We start from the raw sequence: 19,418 nt of genomic DNA, 5'->3' as shown, positions 1-19,418 counted from the left end.
TGCTAGATTTATAGTTGAGGGCTGCTTCCCCCATCCCCCTACCAATAAAATATTAAAACAAAGAAAAAAAAATAATTTCTTTAAGCTAGCACAAAAATTTCAAGTGGATGTAACTTGATTACTCCAGAGGACTGGCTATTAGTAGAGTGGAAAGGAATTAAAAGAAATGGCAAAAAAATATTTAATGCTGTGGATGTGATGTCCAACACAATTACACAACTTTGTCTGATGCCAAACTCAGTCACAATTATGCTGTGATCAGGGAGAAGGGCTGAGAAAAGTGTGGTCTGTGGGGTCCTCCCACAAGTTCTCCTACTCTGAGAAGCAGCTTAGGAGGGTGGTATGAGTGGGGAGCTAAAGGAAGGTTTCCTGTGGGTTCGCAGGTGGGTGGTGAAGCTGGCAGTGTATCTGCTGCCTCTGAAGTCCCAGTAAGCAGACCTACTTGCACTTTATGAGTAGCACTCCTAAAGGAGAAAGAAACATAGTATAGCTGGGGATATTTTTCATGCCAAATTTCATGTTTCCTTCCATGAAGTCCCAACAAAAATTCTGTTTCTGGTTTATGTTATTCTGGATCAATGCAGGCCTCTTTTCTTCATCTTTTTTTTTTTTTTTTAATTTTTCTGGGACTCATTCATTTTAATCCTACCTTTAGTTATCGCTGTTAAGAAACATCTGAGCATACACAGCAAGGCATCCCAGTCATCATGGCTGGGCTTCACGAACGAAGATTTGGGAAGGGCTCTATCCACGTTTGTTACAAGCGTGCTGGTGGCTAATGAGGCCAATACGAGATAGACATGTCCAGTTGCAAAAGACACAGCAGAAAGACTCCTTAGGTGATACATTCTGCAAGACACGATTCTTTCTGAGTTGTCTTTTTTCCTCAAGAGTGATCCTGTGTGCTTTCTCAAAAGAAGCAGCGGTGTTAAAGATAGTGTGTCTCTAGACCTCCCAATTGGAGGCCAGAGTAGACCAGTGATGATGATCAATATGGCCAAGGCTGAGATGTTGTTTCAGGGAGTCCTTGTATCTTCTCTTCGAGGCTCCTCTCTTGTGGCAGTCAGTGGCAAGTTCACCATAAAGCAGGCATCCCAGTACTCTGAAGTAAATTCATAGATTGTCCTTAGAAGAGGCTGCCGCCTGGTGCTGCCAGATGAAAAAGGAGCAAAAGTTTGAGTGCTTTGCCAGGAGCACTCAGCTTACTTTAAGATCAGAGCTTTAATTAAATGGGCTCTTCAAAAATTGTATTTTGGCCCTCAACAATTTTGTAAAGACATTACTTTTCCTGCAAGTTCTCCTTATGTTTGATGAAGTCTTTCATCTTGCTTCTGAAACTACAGCTCCCAAGCATTTCCCTTGTTTAGTCCACCCAGCACTCTGCTTCCTTTCTCCTTTCTTGTATGACTCAGATGTTTCGTAAGTATCACTGAGGAACTTTCCACCTCATTGTACATACAAAGTTGTTTTGTTCCCTGCATTATGAAGTTTGATGGGCAGGAGCATGTGGGTGTTTTGTTCATACGCCTTGGGTCTAATTTACCTTTTATTAGTGAAATCTTTCTTTTAACAAATATGAGAGATCAAATAGACTTAAACAACAGCTTTATGGTACAAGTAACATTAGGAAATAGTCACTGCTATATGGAATTGATAATGAAGTGGAATGTATGAATTCTTTATAACCATTAGTGCAAAATAACCATTCCTTTTATAGCAGATCCCTTATTCTGAGATGACAGCTTTTTCCTCTCTTGTGAATATGAAGTGCCATATTATGAATTCAATAGCTGCCTCTTTTTCAGGGCATTGCTGATGAATCTGCCCTGCCCTGTCACTGCACATCATTAGCATTAAACACACTTGCAACACCATAAATTTACAAGATGCATGCCCCATGTGAAAAGCTTATGGTTTAAATGAGATAGGAAAAATTCACAGCAAAACACAGGACTACAGTTCAGGAGAGGCAGCGTGTAAGGATTATTATTCATGATTTAAATTTAGGAGGAAGAACTGCACGTTAGGAGAAATTTGAAAAAGAAGACAGAGGGCAATTGGTAGCTAGGAAAAGGAAAATGACTCTAGACACAAGACTCATTAAAGCAAATTGTAGCTTGAGATTATCATACTGTCTTCAAAGTTGACATCTTTGTGGCTCTTGCACCAGCAGCAAGGAAGCTGGGGCTGCATGCCATAAGACCAGAACTCCACCTGCCTTAGACCTGTCAGCTGTGGAGCTGAAGTTTATATTTCCTTTTGCTAAGTGACATTGTCACTCTGTTCCTTGTATGCCGTAGGTCAGTTGCAAAAAACCCCAAGGACTCTCCAGTTTCCAAGGATCAATGGCTTGGTCTTCTACCTTCCCCCATGTGCAATATTTCCCCAAAGGACTTTCCTGCTATTCCTCTGATGTTTTTAGGAATAGATACAGCCCTCCCCCACTTCCTGGAGTCACCCATGGAGCCTCAGAGGGCTGCCACTACATAACTAGGGCCTTTAGTGGTCCTCTTACTTCTCTCCTATTAGAACATCTCCTCCTTTTAATATTAAGAAACTTCAGTCTTCCAAAGCAAGGGATATTTTCAAAACACGAGATTTCTGTAAGAGGTACGTGGTGGATACTGTAGTTTCCTATAATTTCTTAAGAATACCTTTAACGCTGGGACTTAAGGATAATGAAGACTTAATCTGTAACGGCAGGGACCCTCATACTTCAACCTTAATATTTGAAAGTAATAAATATGGGTATTTAAAAAAAAAATCATGGAACAGAAGTCTTTCCTAGTAAAGACTGTCATCTGGTTGATTTGGAGCAGACTCTCTTTCCCCGCCTTCACAGAATCACAGAACCACAGGATGGTTGAGGTTGTAGGGGACCTCTGTATGTTCATCTGGTCCAACTGCCCTGCTCAGGAAGGATGACCTTAAGCAGTCTGCCTAGGATCTTGTCCATACAGGATAAAGACTTTACAACCTCTCTTGGTAACCTGGACCAGTACTTTGTCACCCTTACAGAGAAAAAGTGTCTCCTGACGTTCAGAAGGAATCTCCTGTGCTTAAGTTTGTGCACACTGCTTTTTGTCCTGCCACTGGGCTCTTTCACTGGAAAGAGCCTGGCTCTGTCTTCTTTGCATGCTCCCTTCAGATGTTTGTGCCCATTGATAACTTCCCCCTGAACCTTCTCTTCTCCACACTGGACAGTCCCAAGTCTCAGTCTTGCATGTGTTCTGCCTGCAGTTTTTTTTTCTGTAAACCAAAGCTTACTAACATTTTCAGCAGGAAAACTTATTTACCAATGTGATGGTTTCACTCTAGGCCTTCCTGGAGACCAGCTTGTAACCAGGAAGGAACTAGGAAAGTGATCACGGAAGTATTCCATGCTATTCCTTTACGTAACTTGAGGTATAAATAAAGCCAGCAGGAGGGACCTCGAGCTCTTCCTTTCCGGCGAGGTTCGAGAACGGTGGGTCCCTGTCTCGGTCTGGTTTATCTGGAGCTGAGCCCTACAGTGACTGCTGTTATCTGCCACGCGTGAGGGGAGAACCCTGGGCCGTGTCTGGCCATCCTGCTTGTTCAAAGGGAAGTGGTGAGATTTTTGCTAGTTTGCCTTCAGTTGACTGGTTGACTTGCTCGGTCTCTGTCCCTTTTTGTCCTTCTCCCTTCTCCCTCCCCCTCTTCCCTTTTTGGGGAACTGTTTGGGATTTCTGCAGTTGTGGTGTATAGTATTCTCATTGTATATATCTGTCTCATATGTAAAATATATATCTGTATAAATTTTTCCTATAGCTTTGGCTGCTTGGGTCGTTTCTTTTCGCTTCCCTCTCTGGGAAGTGGGTCCTTGTTGTCGAGTTTCGGGGGCTTGGTGGGAATCCAGCTTGAAACTTGCACAACCAAAAAACATGGATTAAACTCCATTGAAAATATGTTCACAAAAGTATACTAACCAATGCAAATAGGTTTAATTGCTTTGACTTTCTTTTGAAAAGGTCAGAAAATCTTACCTTGGCATTTACAGAATCAAGCCTGTCATATTTTTTGAAATAAAATTTCAGAAGAAATTTATTGTGAATATGAAATTCAAAAAAGGAAGCTAAATGAGACATTTCTTTATGGGTTGATTAAAATAACAAGTTTGATCTGAAGAATATTTTTTAATGTTTTCATTCCAGATCCACAAAAAATTATATTTTTTATTAATTTTTCTTTTATTAAAAATACATCATTTATCCATTCATTTTATATACAGGATTATTATGCACTATGCTTAAGTTTTAGATTACTGCATTGCCAGGACATGTGACTTTGTTAATCTTTTATACTTCCACCTTGTCAAAAATGCAATTGTTTTCTTCATACATTTCTTTTCTTCCTTGTCCCTTGTTCCCTATTTACCACTGACTGAAACTGTTCCCTGTGTTTCTTTGATGACCTTAATGATCTCTTGCTTGTTTTTTAGTGTTTTGTAGAGTAGATTGTATGAATAATAGGATTAGAATTGTCTCTATCATAACCCTAGTGCCCCTGAGAGATCTTCTGTCTTTACTTCATTACTCCTTGTGTTCCAGTTCTCCCCTTGTCCAAGTCTTCCTTATCTATGGAAGGAAACAGTACCTACTCTGATTTTTTCACTGGGTAATGAAAACACAATTAACTTGCTATTTAAATAATATATTCATGTGGATACTGTTCATTCATGGCTAGGCTTCACGAACGAAGATTTAGTATCCACGTTTGCGACAGATGGATACTGTAATACCTCTATATAAGTCTAACTCTAAAATATTGTTATATGTAGAGGGAAATTAAGAAAGATAATTTAGGAGGCATCTAAGCTGGGATCTTGGAGGTGAGATGATTTGTTATATCATAGTTGGTCAAGCAAAAAATCCGGAGTGATTTTGTATTTTTGTGTAATGTGTTTTCTTACATTCTTAACAGTAGGATTTACCCTTTTTGCTTAGGGAATAGTATCAATGTTATCACAACTCTGATAGATTTATTTGGACTGACTGACAGTTATCTATATATTTTTACTCATTAAATTTAACAGAAAAGGTCACTGTTTATTGATATTTCTGCTACTGGTAGCTAAAACTCTAAAAGTCTTTCAAGAATTTTAGGGCCTCATCAGCCACAAATCAACAGTTTTGGGGAACTAATTCATGGCCTGTTGTATCCCAAAAAAGTATTTGGATTACTGTTGCCAGCAACTGTAACTACTGTATATATATACTGATATACATAGCTATATATATACATATATATATATAAGTATATACACAGTAAGTATATAATCTACTTACGAAACAGATACACTCACCTGACAGCTAAATTCTTTATAAAATATCTCATTAACATTCTCTGTTTTTGCAGGTTTAGTAACAAAAGCCTTGCAATTTAATTAAACAGTAATTTCTTGACTAGTTTAATTTATATTTATAGTCTTTGGATATTTACATGCTGCAAATCATTCTTATACCTAGCTGTAGCTAGGTATGTCAGGAGATAAAAAAACACACCTAAAATGTGGTAGCTGACTTCTGTGCTCTTTCACAATATACCCACTGCAGTTCTGGAGTTATGCAATAGATGTAGTATTATGTTGGTCTTCTCTCTATTTCTCTTCTTTTTTATGCCTGTGCCTGATACTGTCGACATGCAACTGACTCACTAAAAGAAAAGTGCTGCTGTGTGCTCTGGTTAAATCCAACTTTATTCAGCATCTGATATTTTAAGTAAAGACACATATCTTGAGCAACATTGAGAGAAAACCAGATCTCCTCACTTGTTAAACTTATATTTACTTCTTCAATGCACTTTAATTAAGTCCTTTCTTTAAGATGACTTCTCACTGAAGCACTTTTTGTGCCTTTACTGCAGATATGTTCTGTGTAATTCTGTCTTAAGAACTCTAAGATCCTTTAAATTCAGACCTATAGGACAACTGAACAGATTTTATTAAATATTTAATTTTCAGAGATTTGGTAAGAGTCTATATTCAAAGTCTTTTAATTTTTATTTAGTAGAAGGTGTTGTTGACTTTGAATAAATTCTAAATTTAATAACATATTTATTTTTAGTTGGGAATAGAAAAAGGAAAGGAAGAAGGACTTATGACATTGGAAACAGCTGTAGCTTAGCTCATGGAATAATTGATTTAAAAATGTATATACCCTCAATATACCCTTAAAGTAATACCCTTAAAATTAAATGCTTTCAGTGACTGAATGTATTTCGCATTTGTGAACACTGAGTGATGCATACTGAGCACTAATTTGGAAAGTCAGTTGTTTTTGTAAGTCTAAGTAATCAAACAAGAAATTATAAAAAAATCTTCTCAAATTAATTGTTAGATGTGTGCATCCAGGTAAATTCGAGTCTTTCATGTTAAGTCAGCACTATGACTGCACAGTTTCATTCATGCATCATTTTTCTCTGCACTGTTTTGTCTATTTCTAGATGACACAAACAGTAGAAGACAACAGTTTAAATTTCACTTCCTCCCTTAACTTTATTTCTTATGCATTTTGCCCTGAGAATTAGGTTAGCTGACATCTGGTTTGGATTTAGTTTGTTGAAGTAGTTACATTCTGAACCCCAAAATATCTGTCATCAGTTAGCAAACATAGTTTCCGCTTGACTTTCAGGAAATGTTTCTTGTGAGAGGGCTGTCACGGCTTTTGTTATATGGCTTGAAAAAGTGTTTATACCCCTCTATGGCTTTATAAAGCACCAAGCTCATTTAAATAATCGTACAGTCGTTTAGTTAACTTGCTCTTTTTTAAACTTGCCTAACTATGGCGAATGTAGTTTTGATGGCAAAAGAACCTCTTTTATGTAACAGCATTTTTCTTCTCCCTTCTCCATCCCCACCTCACAAAATAAATGCAACACAATTATTGTACTGCTGAGAAATTAGCTCATTTGCAAATGCCACCTTGGAACACAAGAAGAAAGGCATTTATTGAAGCACTAATAAAAGCACCATGTTAGAATAATTTTATGCTGACGGGCCTACAATTGCTCAATATTTTAAGAGCTGTCATCACACCAGCATGAGCTGCATGCAAAAGTACAAATTTACGCTGTGACATCATGGCACTAAAAGTGTAATTGGAATAAAATTACAATGCTTCACTCTAACATTCGGCAGCAAGACAGAGCACTTCAGATGCCCACCCCAGGCTGATCCTTTGCTACGCATCACTGTACCATGTATTCTGTTAACACATGAAGTATTATGACACAGATTTCTGAAGAGTTCGATGTGTCCTTCAGGTATTTCCAGAGTGAGCTTTCAGTGTGTATTCCATGACCTGTGTTGTTAATACACAGTACGCTGCACACCAGCAGAAAGCTCATAGAATATTAAATCAGCAAAAGCCACCATTTTAACTCTTTAGATATGGATAACTAAGCAAGCAGTCACTACACAATGTGTGAGGACCTAATACTATAATTTTTTAGTGAGTTAATAAATTCCAGTCATGGTCTGTGGTTAAATGCTAAGCTTCAAAAAATGAGCACATCTGCATAAGAATTGTAACTGTAAAATTCAACCTTTTGACTTCTACCACATCTCCGTTCCTTGTTGTAACTAGGAAAAAGAGGAAAAAAAAGATCTGACAATAGACGTAGGTGAGATATAGGAGAGTGCAATGAATTACATGTCATGTTTAGATATAATATTCTGCTTGTAATCTAGTATTTCCCACCTAAGATACAAGCTCTTTCAGCATAATCAGACATGCTTTTCACCACAGTGCAAGCAGAGGTGCCGATTCTGATTTTTCTTGGATTGCTTTACACCTCAGACTTCTACCAGAGTCAATGAGACAAGAACAGCATCTGTGTAATTAAACCTACTTAACCAGATCCTGAGTTTATTAAAATGAGTTTATGGAAAGAAGTAACTCTCTCAAAGGCCATTCACTTGTGCTGTTGTAAAACTAATGCAAGGGAAATTAAGGTAGGGCTAGTCTGAGGGAGCTAGTGACCTTCAGAAATATGAAAACCGCGGGATGCAATTTTTCAACAGCAATTTAGATGGGATTACTCTGGCTGCAGTCATGGTTATTGGTGAAAGAAGTTTCCCATACCACTTTATATATCTTATTTAATATACTTAATTTTGTTTTTAATAGGTTTGAAATGAGGTTGTCTCTCTTGTTAATTCTCTCATTAATGAAAAACAGATTTATTGCTGAACTTAAAATTGGAATGAAAGAATCTTGCTAAGGGGCTGGTAGTACTGGGGTCTCCTAAACTGAAGGTGTGCTGGTATGGCTGCTCACTACAGGGTGATACTCAGGCAAGGCTTGGCCAAACTGTTGGCCCAGGCAGGTATCTGCATTTCACCTGTCCAAAATCTGCCCTGGCTCCCAGCTCTGGTGACTGATCTAAAAGGTACCTCAGCTGCCATGGTTCTTGGAATGGGACCACAGTGCTGGGAACTTCTCTGCCTGTGGAGGGAGCAAGAAGGGAAGAGGGTTGTCCCCACTTTTCCAGCACATCTCACATCACCACTAAAAACTCTTCCTCTTTTTTATATTTAGACCACCACAGCTATAACAAGTCCTTTTACTAATATTAAATGCTACACTTTTTTATCTAAATTGGACACAAGCCATGTCTGTGAATTTGTGGCATTTAGTGTGCCCACTCACCAAGAAAATTGCCAAATGATTATTTTTCTAATCAGATTAGTTATAGCCAATTCAAGATCCATGAAAATTCAGCTATTTATTTATTTGTGATTCAAACTGGACCAAATATAATAAAATGAGAAATTTAATCACCCAATAGGAATGTGTTATTTAATCTGAAATAAATCAAGGCACTGTATTTCTGCAATTTTCACACTTCTTAACAATAAATCTAAGCTGACTTTGAAAAATGTTTTCATAGTTAAGAAATGGAAATATTTTGCTTAGAAAATATAATAATGGTGATCTAACCCACAGTATTTTCTTCATTTTTTTCTCTTTTTTTTTTCTGAAGCTATTTAAACTCAAACCAAAATTCAATATAAATTCCTTTTGTCTAAAAGATCAATTCAAATTACAGCTAATTTCTCCTACAGAAATAAAAATAACTGGATATATGCAAAAGGGTACATCCAAGAAAACTGTTGGGTATGGTGTGACCAGGAAGGGAATGTGCAGATCTCCCAGAATGAATTTTTTGCCTCACCATCACCTCCTGCACCATCAGGCATTGTCAGACCTTGTACTTTCCCACTACCTTGGAAGGTAAAGCTCTCTTGGACTGACTCCTGATCTCTAGGGTTCCTGATCTTCTAATCTGGATCTCTAGATCAAGTCTCTCTGCTTGTTCTATAACATCTGGCAGCTGCTGTGTATCTTACGAAGGGAGAGACAGTAATGGTAGGAGTCACATTCTCCCTGATCCTCCTCCAAAGTGGTTTTCCGTAATCTATCCCAGAGGTGCAGAACATCCCCAGACACATCTGCTGCACAGCTGCAGCTGCTCCCAGCCCCTTCGTGCAGAGCTATAAGTGAACCTCCAAATGGCACCAGGAAAGAAAGGGAGAGATGAAGGAGGTCTGATTCGTATCATTGGTTTCTACAATTGATTTTCCTGGAAATGATTTAAAGTAGGGAACCCCTTTGGAAACAAAAGGACTAGAGATGCTTTTTTCTTTTTTTAATAGGCTCATCATACATGTGATTCTCAATATCATCTTCCTGGTTTTGGATGACTTACTGCTCTCAAAAGAGTATATGTTAAAGTATCTTCTTTAGACAATATGCAGTGGGGGTAGAAAGGGGAAACTCCCCAGACTTGAGACGCAGGCAAACATAATGAGGTAGACTTTACAATAACTCCTATTTTACATATTTTTGCTTTATTTTCTGCATCTCATTTCAATCCAAATACATATGTTCATAATTTTCAAAGTGCATGTGCCTGGATATTTACTGTAGAAATAAACAGGCTGAATGAAATCAAGGATATTTTCAAGACAAGGAAAAAGATAAACACTGCAAAAGAGAGAAAATTTTTATTTCCTTTAGCCTAAATCTTGATCTCTCTGCCACTCTTTTGTCACCCAGGAATTCTGTGGGGATAAGTAGGAGCTAATACTCTTGTTCAAAAGTTTTGGGAGCCCTGTAGGTGGGACTTCAAACTTTGGTGAAAGTTCCTTCTAGATGGAGTTGTCTCAAGGGACTGTTTTGTAGCTGTTTCTTCTGTACAATTCCTAAAGACACAGTTCTGTCTCTTCCTGCAACACCAATTCTTACATATAGGGGATCTCATAATAATAGCTTTGCAGCAAGATCTTGCAGGCATCCAAAAATAAGAACAGTCATTGTGAAACTGTAAAATACTTTATTCTTCTAAGCTGACTGAACTTCACTTTGGCTCTGTATCTTTATTATTCATGAAAGCAGTTGCATTGCCACCAAAAAAAAAAAAAATCCTGTTGGAACAAAATGTTTGCCTTTATCTTGATTCTGTTGCTAGAAGGTTGTGAATCTGAAGGTGGTAGCACTTCCATCTTTTACAGGAGTGAAACATCTAGTGACCCTGAGGTCACACGTTTCAGGAGGGTTGTCTGTAGCAGCAAGATTCTTGGAAAAGGCCCCTTAACTCTACTAACTGGATGTCAGTCAGCACAAAAGGCCTGTGATTTTGTGAATAATAGATGCTATAAGACTCATGACACCTACAGTCCTGAAATTTAGATTTATAATTTCCATTAACTTGCAAATTGAAATTAAAATACTAGTTGATTTACTTGAAAGTACAGTTGATTCAGTATACTCTTTTGCAAGTGACTTTGTATACATGTTTTTTACCAAAAAGAACACAAATCTGCCCTTATGTGCTCCACGTTGCAATCTATCCATTATAAAAGATTACTTATTTGAAATCTGTCTAGAATTGTGCCTGTAAGTGCTTTCTTCCCATTTTTACTTCTGTAAGACCTCAAATTTGAAGACCTCACCACAGTCTGACCAGAGGAGAAGTACTGTTGGACCTGTTGCTCATCAACACAGAAGAACAAGGGATAACAAGTGGTGGTAGGTGGTAGTCTGCAATGATTGTGCACTGATAAATTCATAGTCTTGAGGGAAATGGGCCTGTTGACAAGTAGAGTCAGAGTGCTAAATTTTAGGAGAAACAACTTTCAATTTTGTAAGAAATAAGTGGTAGAACTTATGGGAAACTGCCTTCAGGACCATAGGAAACAAATGGATTTGTCAGCTCTTTAAGGACGTTCTTCTTTAAGCATGAGAGTTCTTGATTCCTACATCAGAGAAACTGAGCAAAGAGACTGACTTGGGTCAGTAAGGACCTCCTAGACAAACTAAAGTGTAAGAAGGAAATGCACAGGCAGTGCAGTGCCATGTATCATGGGAAGAATATAGGGGTGATACCTGCATAAGAAGGGATGGGATTAGGAAATCTAAGGTATAATCGCAGCTGACTGTGGTGAGGGTGATACAACAATGTTAATTTTAATTATAATGATAATCATTAACAACAACCATCACCACCAATAATAATTAATATTTAATAATGCTGCTGTTGATGATGATGATGAGGATGATGAAGAAGGGTTTTTGTGAATGTTTGCTACAGGCCACCTGACCAGAAGGAGGAAGAGGATGAGGCCTTCTACAGGCAGCTCGAAGCAGCCTCAGAGTCACAGGTACAAACAGCCCAGGAGGTTCCTGGAAAGCGATGATGACAACTTCCTGTCACAGGTAATGGAGAATCCCACAAGGAATGCTGTGCTGCTTGACCCCATACTAACAGGGAAGGCTTTGCTGGAGATACGAAGGCTGGGGCAGCCTAGGTTGTAGTGACCATGAGATTGTGGAGTTCAGTATCAGGCGAGGAGGAAGAAAGGCAATAATAAGATTGGAGCCATGGACTTCAGGAAAGCTAATTTTAGCCTCTGCAGGGATTTCTTGGAAGAATCCCATGGGGGCAGACCCTGCAAGAAAGAGGGGTTGATATTCCACGACAACCTCTTCCAGGCTCAAGAATGGTGCGTCCTGATGAACAAAAAATCAGGCCAAGGGGGCAAGAGATATCTGTGGATGAAGAACTCCTGTCATTACTCAAGTGTGAGCACAAAACACACAGGAGATGGAAGGAGGGTCAGGTCATTTGGAATGAATACAGAGGTCATCAAAGTACATAGAAATGAGACAAAGGCAGCCAAGGCCCACCTGGAATTAAACATGGACAAGGATGTCGAGGAAAGAAAAAAGGACTTTTTCAAATAGATCAGTAACAAAAAGGAAATAAAAGATAATGTGGGCCTGTTACTAAATGGAGGGGGCAACCCTGGTAACAGAGGATACAGAGTTATTAAATGCTTTCTTTCCACTGATCTTCACTGGCAAGACCAGTTCTCAGGAATCTCTGACACGGGAGAACAAGGTAAAGGAATTTTGGAAGAAAGACTTTCCCTTGGTCATGGGGGATTGGATTAGAGAACACCTAGGAAGACTTAACATCCACAAGTCCTCGGGCCCCATCCACAAGTGTTGTGACAACTGGTGGACACCATAGTTGGGCCACTCCTGATCATCTTTGAAAGGTCATAGAGATGAGAAGAGGTGCCTGAGGACTGGAAGAAAGCAAAATGCCCCTCCAGTATTCAAAAAGGGCAAGAAAGAGCACCCAGGGAACTACTGGCCACTCAGCTTCACCTCAGTCCCTGGAAAGGTGATGGAGCACCTCATTCTGGAGACCAGCTCCGTCAGCATGAATGACAGGAAATTGATCAGGAGTAGTCAACATGGATTCACTAAAGGTAAATCCTGTTTGACCAACCTGATTGTGTTCTATGGTGAAACAACTACCTTGTTGTAGTTGTTCATCTCCCCTTGATGAGGGGAGAGCAGTGGATATTGTCCACCTCAACTGCAGCAAGGCTTTTGACACTGTTTCTCTCAACATTCTCATAGGTTCCCCTCATAGCTGAGAGGAGTGGCCGAAAGGACCTCAACAGGCTGGAGAGATGAGCAGAGAGGAACATTCTCAAATTCAACAAAGGCAAGAGCAGGGTCCTGCTCCTGGGAAGGAATAACCCCAGGCACCAGCACAGGCGGGGGTCTGATCTGATGGAAAGCAGCTCTGTGGAGAAGGATGCTGGGGTCCTGGTGGACAACAAGCTGTCCATGAGCCAGCAGTGTGTCCTTGTGGCCAAGAAGACCGATGGTATCCTGGGGTGCGTTAGGAAGAGTATTGCCAGCAGGTCACTGGAGGTGATTGTGCCTCTCTATTCAACCCTGGTGAGGCCACATCTGGACTGCTGTGTCCAGTTCTGGGCTCCTCAGTACAAAAGTAACATGGAGCTCCTGGAGGAAGTCTAGCAGAGGGCAACAAAGGTGATTTAGGGACTGGATCATCTCTTTTTCAAAGAAAGGCTGAGAGAGTTGGGTCTGTTTAACCCTGAGAAGAGACAACTGAGATGTCATCAACGTACACAAGTATCTGAAGGGAGGGTACGAAAAGCATGGAGCCAGGCTTTTCTCGGTTGTGCCAAGCCATAGGACAAGAGGCAACGGGCAGAAATTAATGCACAAGAAGTTCCTTCTGCATATGAGGAAGAAATTCTTTACTGTGCAGGTGAACAAGCGCTGGAACAGATTACCCAGAGAAATTTTGGTGTCTCCTTCACTGGAAATGCTCAAGATCTGCTTAGTCACAATTCTGTACAATGTGCTCTAGGATGACCCTGTTTGAGCAGGGAGGTTGGACCAGAAGACCCACTGTGGTCCCTTGTAACCTTACCTTACAGAATTCTGTGATTCTGTGATTCTGCTTTACAGGTATGTAGGTCAGAAAAAGAGATTGAAGAAAATGTGCCTTCCCCTACTAAATAAGACAGGAGAGCTGATGACAAGAGTAATGGAGAAAGCTGAAGTTCCAACAATATTTCTGGCCTTGATTTTTAATGATAAGTTCTCTATCAGACTACGTATGTACCCATGGTGACTGCCAGAGAAATGGAACGTGCAGTGTAGCACATTTGCTATCAGATCAACATTAGAGAATTTCTTCTCAGCATACAGTTTAATTGAAAACTCTAATACCATTGTCCAACTGATTTAGCAGCCATTTTAGCACTGCATGTATATTTTCCTCTGTATTTGTATTAATTAAAAGTGTTGTGTTTGTTCTCTTTGATGATGCTGGTATTCCTATTTTTTTATGTGTGGTTTTTCTGTGTGTTTCACCAGTGAGCTGCTTATTCCTTGAAACTTGTCTTTCCTGAACACTTCTTTGTTTTAATTCTGCCTATTCCAGATACCTCAGAGATATCTTAATATTCCTGGGAATGTTGTTTGCTCAAGGAAAGCCGGTGTATACCACATTTGCCAATGTGTTTAACTTCAGCTGACAACCATGCCACACTCAGCTGCTTATTCACTGATCCACCTGCCAACGGGATGGGGGAGAGAACAGAGAGAATAGCAGTGAGAAAACTAGTAGGTTGAGATAAAGACTGTTTAATAGGTAAAGCAAAATCCACACATGCAAGCAAAGCAAAGCAAAACAAGGGATTAATTGAACAATTCCCATAGGTAGGTGGGACTTCAACCATCCCCAGGAAACCAGGTCTCCATCACACATAATGATGACTCGGGAAGACAAACTCCATCTCTCCAAATGTCACCCCTTCTTTCTTCTTCCTTCTGCCTCCAGCTTTATATGTTGAACACAATGCCATATGATCTGATATATCCTTTTGTTCAATTGGGGTCATCTGTCCCGGCCATGTCCCCTCCCAGCTGCTTGTGCGCTCCCAGCCTGGGACCACCACTTTGGTGAGGTGGTTTGAGGAGCAGAAAAGGCCTTAATGCCCTGTAAGTGCCACTCAGCAGTAACAAAAACATCTCTGTATTACCAACACTGTTTCCAGTGTTGATCCAAAACTCATCCCCATACTAGCTACTGTGAAGAAAATTAATTCTACTCCAGGCAAAATGAGTGCATCATATGTACACAAATCTTTGTTTCTGGTTTCTAGTTGTGTAATAAAATGGCAAAATTCTTACTATGCTTATGTTTTAATTAGTAAAATCTGTTCAAAATAGCCCCTTTAGGAGTAAATACAGTTGAATTACTGACAATGAGGACTTTGTCATATTTGGCAGTGGGTGCAGAGGAACTGTGTATATGAGAGATAAGCCAAAAACATCGGAGTTTTGGAAGGGGAAGAGACCAAGAAAAGTGCACTTAGTGCAAACCGAGCATACAGAGTAGCTGATTGTGAGAGATCATGTTTATGCAAGAACCATTAAAGTGCTTCTCTGAGTTCCTGGTCCTGACCCTGCATCAATGCTCCCCCAGGAGCTGTTCTGAAGCCTTCTCTCACCTACCAATAACTACAGTCAGCCCTACTGTCCCTTACAGTTATTGTATTTTGTGTGATTACGTCAGATAATTTCTGGGCTGACCATGACCTTTATAAATATTCCTGTGCATTCACACATCTATGGTTGATGCTATAGGTGTTTCCTCATATATCTGGTCTACTATTTAAAATGCTACTTCCCTGAATTTTCTATTAAGTAGCAAATAATCATTCTCATTTAGATTTGAACGTCATCTCTAATAAATCACATGTGATCCTGGCATGCTTCGCACTCAATTGAAATTGAAAAAAAATTCCTGAACTGATTTGGATCTTGCTACTTAAAAAAAAAAAAAAAAAGTAGTCACAAATTCCTGAAACTCAAGTTGCCAGTTAGTCTGAGACACCACATGTAGAGCTTGAACAGAAACTCCTTTCACATCCTCCTTTTGATATCATACAGACCAGTGTAAAAGATTGTACTAGGGGTAAAGTTCTTGTCTGATAGTCTCATAGTCAGACACAAGCTGCTACAGCCATGTTTCTGACTGTCAAAATGCAAATTGCCTTAAATGGTGTATCAGAGGTTAATTACACTGATACTTTTGGTCTGTGTTCGGCCCAGCCACCTGTAAAAGTTTTGTTCTTTCCCTGCCAAGTTAGGAGAAAACAAGCACTGATAAAACGGGAACTTTGTCCTTGGAGAGAGTTTTTGTATAAACTATATTTAATTGCTGTTTTATGATTGGCTGATTGTCCTCCAAGATTGCTTGAAAGAGAGACTGAAGACTATGGGTATGAAGTAAACCCCTAGACTCATTTGGAAAAGACCCCCCCAGGTGCAGTGCACAAGCGTGGGGAAAGCCACACATGCGCAGAAGAGATTACTTGCATAATGGAAGGTGGGACTGAGGAGCACTGTGTTTCCCAGAATGGCAATGGAAATAAAAAATAAAAAATAAAAAACAAAATTTATTTGATTTCAGATTTAAGAGTACTTACCTTTTCTTTGTTTTTCTTCCCGTTCTTTCTGATGATTTAAAAAATAACTTGGTATTATACTTTAAATGTTGAGGGTTGCCTCCTCTATAATTAACACAAATACGGGAAAATCTCATTGTGAGGTCTGAAAAACAGCTACTTCTTTTATCCATAGGTAGTTTTCCTATTACTCTAATTTTAGCCATTAATCTAAAATCATATATTGTATAAAAGCTGTATGCATGTTAATAAATATTTATTATGTTTTCTAAAACTCCCTTTGCAGATATGAGTTTGTGAAGTTAAAGAACTAGATGAAGACATCAAGTCCTGCCAGTCAAAGGTAAAGCACAATAAACATTATAGATCAAGGTTGTAGTTGAATCTCCTATCCAGCCGCAAAACAAACAACCTAGACAGTTACATAGGCTTCTAAGAATCTAAGATTTTGTGTCGGATGAAGGCTTGAGACTGACAACCTTTTTGTTTCCATTTAAACAGAAGCACTGGACTGCATGAGAAAGAGTTCTTTTTAGTTCTAAAAAATACATCAAGCATTAACTTCTCTCTGTAGGATCTCCTCTCTGTAAAGAAAATAAGGATGGAAATCTGTGCTGGTAAACCTCAAGGACTGAAATCCTGTCTATGGCACCTAAGTCAAGAAAGGCTTAAAATGCTGGAATGCCTTCATAGAAATACAAAAAAATTATAATTTACTTCCTGAACATAATCTTGCAGGAAAAAAAAGAAAGGAAACAGCTACAGTGTAATTTTTACTTCAATTAACTTCATGGATCCAATTCAGCAATTGTATTACACTGCCTGTGAAATCTATTGACCCAGTGGGAGAGCTCTGTGCAACATATGCCACAAGACAAATCTTTTGGCTCACCGGTGTGATGAGTACTAGAATACTGGCCAGACTAGAATGCAGTCTTTTTTTTGAGAGGCTGACCTGTGAGAACAGAGGGAAGCAATTTTTAAGAGGTAGAATACTTTTTCTTATAAACTGTGAGAACTTTGGCTGGGCTTGGGGTCATCACTGTCTGCAAATATTTCTTTCCTTATGTTATGTGCACTATATATCTTGACCTATTAACCATGAAAACAGCTCCCAGTTTTTAGCTACAAGAATTCCTACTTATTACTGATTTGTCTTGTAGTCTGAGACATATTCTAGAGGCTAGTGTATCTTCACTTTATTTCACTCAGTTTTCAGGTTTGTGAGTATAATTTTATTCTCTTCAAATTGTTTCCATTTTAGATTTTTTTTCTTTTCTGAATGCTGATATACTCTATTGCCTCTAAGCCAGGCACTCTTTAATTCGTTATCATTTCCCCTTTCGTTTTAAATACATAGATAAAAGAAAGCTACTTGGGCATATAGTGCAATTAATGCATTTTTTGTAACTCTTGAGGAAAAAGATCTTTGATTCCCTGCCCCTGTTGCACCCTCAAAGATACCATACTCACGTTCATTGTGCTTTGAATATGCTTTCTTTAGTTAAGAGCACAAAACTGCTTCCTTTTTCAGTCTAATAAAAAAATCTACTGTCTATTTAAGTGGATCTAGGAGTTCTTTTCCTCTCACTTTGTTTATTTTGTCTTATTTCAAGCAAAATTATAGTGATAATGGGTACATGCCCATTGGTTCTGTAGGGTAGGTTTAAACAGCATATGAATACCTTAAGGGCTAGACAAATTTCAGACATAGAAGGTTTCTGGCCTGATGAGCTTGTAGACATAATATGCTGTTTCTGGTGCAACAGTGTTATGGCTCACAGTTAATCGAAGTCCACGTATATACTTAGTAATAGAGACTGAATTCAGTCAAATGATGCAATGTCTGTTATTATTCTACTCTGGATGATAGTTTGCAGATTTTTCCTTCTTTGATAGTTTGCAGATTTTTCCTTCTTTGAGAGACATTTCACACAGACATAATAAGTCAGACCAAATTTCTTAATGTCTCTTAGGAAGAAAGCCAATTTTATATGACAGTAATAGATTAAACTCAAGTGTTTACTTTTCAATCAATTCATACTGATTCAGAAAACACAGCTATTTAATTGCATGTTCAGTCTTCCTGGCCATTTATAGAAGGTATTTGTTATGCTAACTGTATAGCAGCCTAAAGGCTACATTTTCAAAGCAACATACACAAATCCCATTGGGTGTAACTGAGACTGGTTGTTAATATGTAACCCTCCACGTGCCTGCTTCTGAGAGAGGTTTTACCTTAGATGCGGAAGTCTGAAATGTTACATCTCTATCTAAACAGCAACCTCTTCTAGAGCACCTAGTGAAAGATTTAAGCCCGTGGTCCTTGCACGCACTGGTGCAGTCTAAGCACATTGACTGTGTACTTTCTGCTGCACAACACAGTGACAAAAAAGCCACTTGTGATTTTAGCAGAATCCAGGTGAACTTGAATGGACCTTTGAGGACCATTTTGTTCTGTCTTTCTCTGGAGCAAATGCCAAGATTGTTGTGGTCTAGAAACTTGCTGTTCCATTGTAATAGGATATGCGTTTAAATTAGAGCTCTGTAAAATGAAGGATACTTATGTTTAGCATCATTTTCAGTAATCTAGTGGAAAACCTGCAAACTCTGCCTGAATGGCTGGACCCGACAGGGCTTAGTGGCTGGATGAAGGCTGAAAAAGAACACCATGTATTTAATACAGATATTTTGTTTCTGATACACCACTAGCAGTAAAACATAGCAAATAAATCTTATTAATTTTCTTTCCATTCTAACATATTTTTTCCACATGTTTTCAGAAAGATGTTGTTTCCAAAGTCTGGATTTAAAGCTTAACATTTCTTGGACAACCGCTGTCTCAGTGATGTTTTGTTGTTGTTGCTGTTATTGTTGTTAATTGTTTTTGTTGGTTTGTTTGTTGTTGCTGTTTGTTAATATTTTATCATATATGTGAAAAGGTGGATTTTCAGTTACAGTTTATCTCTTGAAATACTGCTTGATTTATCTTTGAATTCAGAATCTAACTCTGAATTTGTCAAGAGACTTTTTCTACATTTTTATTCTTCACTAAAATGCTTTTATAAAAAAAAAAGGAAATAAAGTA

The 19,418-nt window shown here is 38.8% G+C and overlaps 1 long non-coding RNA gene across 1 annotated transcript; it reads left to right on the top strand.

The window, feature by feature from the left end:
• The first annotated feature begins 3,514 nt into the window (after positions 1-3,514).
• On the top strand, positions 3,515-17,900 carry LOC120324232. Its single transcript, XR_005565369.1, has 5 exons — positions 3,515-3,589; positions 10,954-11,051; positions 11,614-11,738; positions 16,617-16,673; positions 16,832-17,900. It is a non-coding gene; the product is annotated as an uncharacterized LOC120324232 (long non-coding RNA).
• The last annotated feature ends 1,518 nt before the right edge of the window (positions 17,901-19,418 follow it).

This window comes from Pipra filicauda, unplaced genomic scaffold, assembly GCF_003945595.2.
Source record: "Pipra filicauda isolate LSUMZ 115617 unplaced genomic scaffold, ASM394559v2 scaffold466_size504700_pilon, whole genome shotgun sequence".
Taxonomy (NCBI): domain Eukaryota; kingdom Metazoa; phylum Chordata; class Aves; order Passeriformes; family Pipridae; genus Pipra; species Pipra filicauda.
Note: the sequence above shows the minus strand (reverse complement) of the source record. Positions and strands in the feature narration are given on the sequence as shown.